The sequence below is a fragment of the Marmota flaviventris genome, chromosome 19 (genome assembly GCF_047511675.1).
Source record: "Marmota flaviventris isolate mMarFla1 chromosome 19, mMarFla1.hap1, whole genome shotgun sequence".
In the NCBI taxonomy this organism is placed as follows: Eukaryota; Metazoa; Chordata; class Mammalia; order Rodentia; family Sciuridae; genus Marmota; species Marmota flaviventris.
In genome coordinates this window covers 22,080,598-22,087,616 of record NC_092516.1, presented here as the reverse complement: position 1 = coordinate 22,087,616, position 7,019 = coordinate 22,080,598, and positions in this window count along the sequence as shown.

Sequence of the window (7,019 nt, the reverse complement as noted above, 5' to 3'; positions counted from 1 at the left end):
CCTCTCTGTCTTCCTGGACTCTTGATATCCCACCCCACTCCAACTTGGTTCTCACCTGCCCAGGAGGACCAAGCCACTCCTTCTACTGTGCCTACTGATTTGCCATCTGCGTGGTTCCCAACCCTCTCCCTACCTCAAAAATGATCAAACCTCGAAGCAAAGGACAACAATCTGAGGAAATACTCCCTCAAAGTTACTTCAAAGGGTATCCAGGATCTGAAATTGCCAATTGCTTCCTGGTACGTTAGATCACGAATGTCCCTTAAAAATAAGGTGCCCATAAAATTTATTGTCTAAAATGGGACCTTCTGAGAGTAAAAGAGACACCATTAACAACGTGACAGGGACTTCTCCAAGGCATATGGGCACCCTCCATAAAGACTATCCTGTTCTATCTTCTCATTACACAGAGACCCCAAGAACCAGATGGGGAACAGACTTAGAAGTTTGTGATTAATTATTTGTAATTGTGTGTTTCTCGTGTCCCCTCTCTCAGTGCCACATGAGGAAAAGATTTTTTTTCTTGTTTTTCAGTGTTTGGCATAGTGCCTTTCACAGCTGTCCAATTCCTATTTGTTCACTGATTCTATAGCACAAGTCACTGGCATAGCCAGGATCCCAACCTGCTCTCCCAATCCTCAACTGGTCACAATCCCTTTGCTGGTGGCTAAGCTCCAAAGCATCATGAGGTGACCCCTAGATCAATAGGTTTTTTCTTACTCCCAAGCAGCCATCTTTCTTTCCCATTTTTCTAGAATTTCCATTTGTCTCTGGATTGAGGAGTCAACTCCAATCCCAAGAATAGGGGAATTCTTAGAGGGATAAGTGTCTGGCGAGGTGGTGACAGAGAGATACCTGAACGCTGGGATTCTGGGAAGAGACCAAATGTTTAGGGAGTCAGGACACTACTGTGGCCACAGGCAAAGAAGCTTCACATTCCATACCTTCCTTCCTCAAGTTATTCTGTTTCTGAGCCTGAAAGAAGTTCTTAATATGTAACAAGTGGGAAGATATCAAGAGGCACAGAGTCGAGTGCCTCATGGATTAGGCAGGTAACTTCAGTAAGTGAAGTGAGGTAGAAGTGAGCACAAGGGAATAATGATCCTTTAGAGCTTGTGCCTTTTCTAAGGGGGGGGCAGCCATTACCAGGATCTAGTTACAAGAACTGCCAGGCCTTTCAATTTCTAAAGAGAAGATGGAAATCTTGAGTTTTTGTGTGAGATCTCATTTTTAAATGACATATGAATATGGTCCTGACAGTTGTCAAATTGCATACTATATTCTCAACAGGATAGCATGTCTGAAATCAGGACTTGGGGGAAAATCAGGCCCAGAGAGATAGTATCCTGACCACCTCCCTGGTGGTTTCTATGGCCTTTCTCTCCCAGAACTATGCTAGGGCAGACTTCTCTTCCTTACACACCACCCACACCAGGGCCTCCACAAATGGGGAGCAGAAAGGCCTTGGAAAATACGGCTAACTGGAGAGATGTTCATTCTCCACTGAGCATAACTCATAAGCCCATTTCCCCTCACCTTCATTCGGGTCATATTTCTCCAAATTCCAAGCAATCTCTCCTCCCAACACCATTCCCTTCGCAACTCATGTGAACTGTAAGAACTGTACGCCAGCCCCCAACCCGTCCTACAGGAGACACATACAGCTCCACAGAGTTTCTCCCCAGTCCTGAAAGCCCCAAACTCACCACTCAGGAGAAGCAAAACTCTGAAAACCATCACTGAACAGCACATTGACTGGGAAGTGAAGTGCAGGACAACAGAGCACTGAAGGGGTTCAGCCTCCTGGGGGGTTGTTAAAATAATGACTCAGGCCCTCAAAGGGGTGGGAGGAGGAGCAAGTGGGGAAGAGGATCTTGGTTAATCATAGAACAGACCTGGGGCAGAGGCCAAAGACAATCTGGGAAAAAAAAAATGCCTCTTACTCTCCCCACCACCACCACCTACAGGGTTCTGACTTCTTTCTTTCAGAAGACCACCCTCCCCTAGCTCTCTGGGGCTTCCTGGGGCTGCACATAAGTAGAAGGGAAGGAAGCTGGATAGGTAGCAGTAGAGGCCCCAACACAGCGATGGGAGCATGAAGTGTGGGGTACCACCCCAGAATGTCAAGGGCTTGGGGAGGTGGAGGTAGCCTCCCCTAGGTCAAGGTGTTGGTTAAAAAGCAGGCCCCCACAAGAGGAGGATGGATGACCAAAATGTTATATAACTTCATACAGTGGACTCAGCAGTAGTAGAAACAGACTAGAGAAGTAGGCAACCACATAAATGAACTCAGTTTCATCTTAAATGAAAGACAGAAGAATGCATAATGAACACCAGGCAAAAATTAATCTATGAAGAAGAGCTATTGACTCTGTTGGGATAGGGACTAGTTAACATTTCTTAAACTTATCATTCAACACTTCATATTTTAATATTTGCTTAATTGGGGAGGAGCTTGACAAGTAGATAAATGAGTGGTTGTTATTTATTCTGTATGATTTTATGCCTATTCAAAATATTCTGCAATTAAGCATAAATAAGTAAATGTTTCTCAAAAACATGAAAAAAGCATCCTATGTAGGAAAGCCCAGGAACATATGACCCAGAAAATAATACCAAGAATTGATAAATGGGATGGTGTCAAACTTAAAAACTTTTGCACAGCAAAGGAAACAACAGTGCAAAGAGAGAACCTACAGAATGAGAGAAAATCTTTGACAGCTACTCTTGTGACAGAGGATTACTAGCTAGAATATGTAAAAAACTCAAAAAAACTCAACACCAAAAAAAAAATTCATTCAATAAATGGGCAAATGAACTAAACAGATACTTCTCAAAAGAATAAGTATAAATAGCCAACAATTATATGGAAAAAAAATGTTCAACATCTCAACCCATCAGAAAAATCAAAACTCCAGTTAGAAATGAGAATCATGAGGCTGGGGTTGTGGCTCAGCAGTAAAGTGCTCACCTAGCATATGCGAGGCACTGGGTTCGATCCTCAGCACCACATAAAAATAAATAAATAAAATAAAGGTATTGAGTCCAACTACAACTAAAAAAATATTTTTTAAAAAATGTGAATCACTCCAGTTAGAATGGCAATCATCAAGAAGACAACAGTTAATGCTGGTGAGGCTATGGGGGGAAAGAAACACTAATATACTGTTGGTAGGATGATAAATTGTTTCAGCCACTGTGGAGACCAGTGGAGGCTCCTCAAAAGATCAGACACAGAAACCACCTTATGACCATGATACCATTCCTCAGTATTTAACCACAGAATTAAGGTCAGCATACATGCACACACAGGTTTATAATGGCACAATTCATAATAGCCAAGTCTGGAAAGTGCCTAAGTGTTTTTAAACTGATAAATGGGTAGAGAAAATGTGGTATATATACAAACTAGAGCTTTATTCAACCACAAAGAGGAACAAAATTATGTCATTTGCATGAAAATGGTTGAAAGAGGAGAGTACCATATTAAGAAAAATAAGCCAGATTCAGGTCAAGAGTCATATGTTTTCTCACATATGTGGAAACTAGAGATCTTGTGAAAATAGAAAGGAGACCAGTCCAGCAAAGTAAGGGGACCAGAGGAAGGGAGAAGGGGTAGGCAAGTGGAGGTAATGGGGATTGAAATTGATCAAACTATATTATGTGCATGTACAAATATGCCGTCTTGAAAAACAATGCACCAACTTGGAAAAAAAAAAGCTCAGAAACACACTAAAGATTAAAATATGACAGACCCTGGGTACAATCCCCAGCACAAAAGATTTATTAATTTATTTGTTTATACATAGACACACGCGCGCGCACACACACGACAGAATCTCCACCTATGGCATAAATTATTTTGTGTTATAAGTGACAGTTATTTAAAACATTTAAAACGTAGATTTTCAAGAATAAACAATATAAAACTTTTCTAAACAAAAAAAATTACTTAAATTTACTCAAGCTAATGCTTAATGGACAGAAAAAAAATAATTCTGACATATGGACAGTGCCCTTGGAGGACACTAGGCCAAGGACGGTGATTACTGACTTTGAGGCTGATTTACTTACTTCCTTGCAAAGGCTGTCAAGCCAGGTTGAAAGGCAGCTTTCTCCCTCTCGTACTGAGCGACCTGCAGCACCTTGTCTGTTCAGTGAGTTTGTGAACTTCTCTCTGTATTTGGAACCACAAAATAACTTTTTTGATGATTCTGTTTAATGCAAAAATTTAAAGGTCTTTTCGTTTCCTCCATTTTCTTCACATCTTATCTTTCAGACACAATCTTGAATGGTATCACGTTTCATACATAATCATTAATTTTGGACTTCCTTTCACAAATTGTGCTTGAGGCCAAAGTTTTGCTGATTTCAACAATTGCTAAAGCTTCCAACTTTGCCTCAATTTTATTATCACTTGTCTCAGCAAAAGTTATTTGTTTTCCCACTCATTTTTAGAGAACAATAAGGGCAGAATGCAATAAGATTCAAACTTATAAACACCATGCACTGCCATGAAGACATCTTCCTTCCAGGCCCAGTTTCAGAGCTGCCAAGGCTCCCAAAGCTGTGGTGATGTTTCCCAAGCTCAGGGCATCCTCAGAGGATTTCCCAGGATCTCTATAACTACAAGAATCACCAATTGTCAATAACTTTTTAAAAGTTATTTCTAAAAAATAATCAAACCACATATCTCATAATCTTAAATCAGTGTGAGGAAGTATATTTGTTTTTCATAACTTTTTACCAGAATGACCCAGGCCTGCCCCAGTAATGGAGAGCCTGAGTTACAGGTCCTCACAGCTTAAGTGACACTTTCAGTGCTTTGTTTTGCTTCTTTCCTCTTGTCTTTTTGTTTGTTCTTGTTTGTTTTTTAATTGACACATAGTAATTGTACATATTGCCAGATGGGATGATGCACACCTGTAATCACAGTGGCACGGGAGACTGAGGCAGGAGGATTATTAGTTCAAAGCCAGCCTCAGCAACTTAGTGAAGCCCTAAGTAATTTAGTAAGACTTTTCTCTAAATAAAATACAAAAAAGGGCTGGGGTTGTGGCTCAGTGATTAAATGCTCTTGGGTTCAATCGTTGGCACCAAAATACACACACACACATATATTTATGGGGTACAGTCCAATAGCTTGTACAGGTTTAAAATATGTAAATCAGGGAAATTAGCATTTCCATCCCATCAGATACTGTTCATTTCTATGTGTTGGGAACCTATGGAGTCTTCTTTCAGGCTATAGTTACCCTATTCTGCCATAGGACACCAGAATTAATTCCTTCTGTCTGTCTAACTGTGTTTTGGTACTTCTCTAATTCCTCTCTATCCCATTTTACCCCTTCCTTTCTCCATTTCTAATGACCACTACTTTTTATTTGTTATTTTTAGTTATACATGACAGTAGAATATATTTTGGCATATTATACATCCATTGAGTATAACTTATTCTAATTAGGATCCTATTCTTTTAAAAACTTTCCTTTTATTTGTTATAATATATTCATACATTCACACAATAAAACAGTATAATTTGATCAATTTAATTCCCAAGTCCCTCCCCTTTCCCTCTCCTCCCTCTCCCTGTTCCCCTTCTTCTATTCTACTGGTCTTCCTTCTTTTTTTTTTTTGTTCCAATCAGTCACACATGGCAGCTGAATGCATTTCTACATGTTGTATGCAAATAGAGCACAACTTCCCATTCTTCTGGCTGTCCACAGTGAAGAGTCACACCAATAGTGCAATCATACATGTACATAGGGTAACAATGGCTGTCTCACTCCACCATCCTACCCATGCCTACCACCCCACCCCTCCACTCACTCCCCTCTACACAATCCAAAGTTTCTTCATTCCTCCCCACCCTCCCCCTACGCTGCTCCACTATGGATCCGCATCCGCTTATCAGAGAAAACATTTGGCCTTTGGTTTTTGGGGATTGGCTATTTCACTTACATGAAATTAATATTTCATGATATTCTCCAGTTCCATCCATTTACCATCAAATGCCATAATTTCATTCTTCTTTATAACTGAGTAATATTTCATTGTATATATATATATATATACATATATATATATATATATATGTATATATATATATATATTACATTTTCTTTATCATTCATCTGTTGAAGGACACTGAGATTGGTTCCATAGCAGAAGAAATACAAATGGTTAAAAAATATATGAAACAATATTCAACATCTCTAGCAATTAAAGAAGTCAAATTAAAACTACACTGAAATTCCATCTCACTCCAGTCAGAATGGCAATTATAAAGAATACAAGTAACAATAAATGTTGGCAAGGATGTGGGGAGAAAGGTATTCTCATACATTGCTGTTGGGACTGCAAACTGATACAACCACTATGGAAAGCAGTATTAATATTCCTTAGAAAACTTGGAATGAAACTACCATTTGATCCAGTTATCCCACTCCTTGGTCTATACCCAAAGGACTTAAAGTCAGCATACTACCATGACATGGTCACTTCAGTGTTTATTGCAGCTCAATTCACAATAATGACCACTTATATTTTTACATGATCAATTATTTTTAGCTTCCATAAATGAATGAGAGTGCAGTATTTGTCTTTCTATGCCCAGCTTATTATTTTTAATCTGATGTCCACTTCCATCCACATTGTGACAAATGACAGGATTTCATTTTTATGACCAAATACACATTCCATTGTGTATATAAAGCACACTTTCTATTTTAATTCCTTGTCAATGGATACTTTAGATGATTCCATATTCTGGCTATTATAAATGGTGCTGCAATGAACATGGGAATGCAGGTATAATTATTTTATTTTCTCTGGATATTTACCTAGTAGCAGGGCTGCTACATCTTATGGTTCTCTTGTTAATTTTTTAAGGAACACCCATATTATTTTCAATGTAGCTGTACTGATTTACATTCCCACCAACAGTAAACAAGGGTTCCCCTTTCTCTAAATCCTTGCCAACATTTGTTAGCTTTGGGTTTTTTAAAATAATTATCCAC